The following is a 266-nucleotide window of genomic DNA, read 5'->3' as shown; positions in this document are numbered from 1 at the left end:
CCACACATGCCCAGGGAGGGTACGTGTGGGTCACAGGAGGACCCCAGGCCAGCCTCAAGGGGAAAAAAATCCACCGGCTGCCACATTTTTCTCCTTTGAAGGCTTTTTAAAGCTTGTTGATCCATTTTTTAAGTTTGTTTGTGACCCTTTCATATGCTCACATTTGGGTCGCAACCTACGGGTTGAGAAATGCTGTCCCAGAGTCCTACTCCTAGAGAAGCAGGGCTGGAAGGGACCTCCATGGGTCACATGAGCAACTGGTGCCT

General features: G+C 51.1%; 1 long non-coding RNA gene across 1 annotated transcript in view; it reads right to left on the bottom strand.

The window, feature by feature from the left end:
• Positions 1-266, bottom strand: part of LOC109296121 — a 637,130-nt gene that overhangs the window by 521,868 nt on the left and 114,996 nt on the right. The window lies entirely within an intron of this gene.

The sequence above is a fragment of the Gavialis gangeticus genome, unplaced genomic scaffold (assembly GCF_001723915.1).
Source record: "Gavialis gangeticus isolate Ggan-Ray unplaced genomic scaffold, GavGan_comp1, whole genome shotgun sequence".
In the NCBI taxonomy this organism is placed as follows: Eukaryota; Metazoa; Chordata; order Crocodylia; family Gavialidae; genus Gavialis; species Gavialis gangeticus.
Note: the sequence above shows the minus strand (reverse complement) of the source record. Positions and strands in the feature narration are given on the sequence as shown.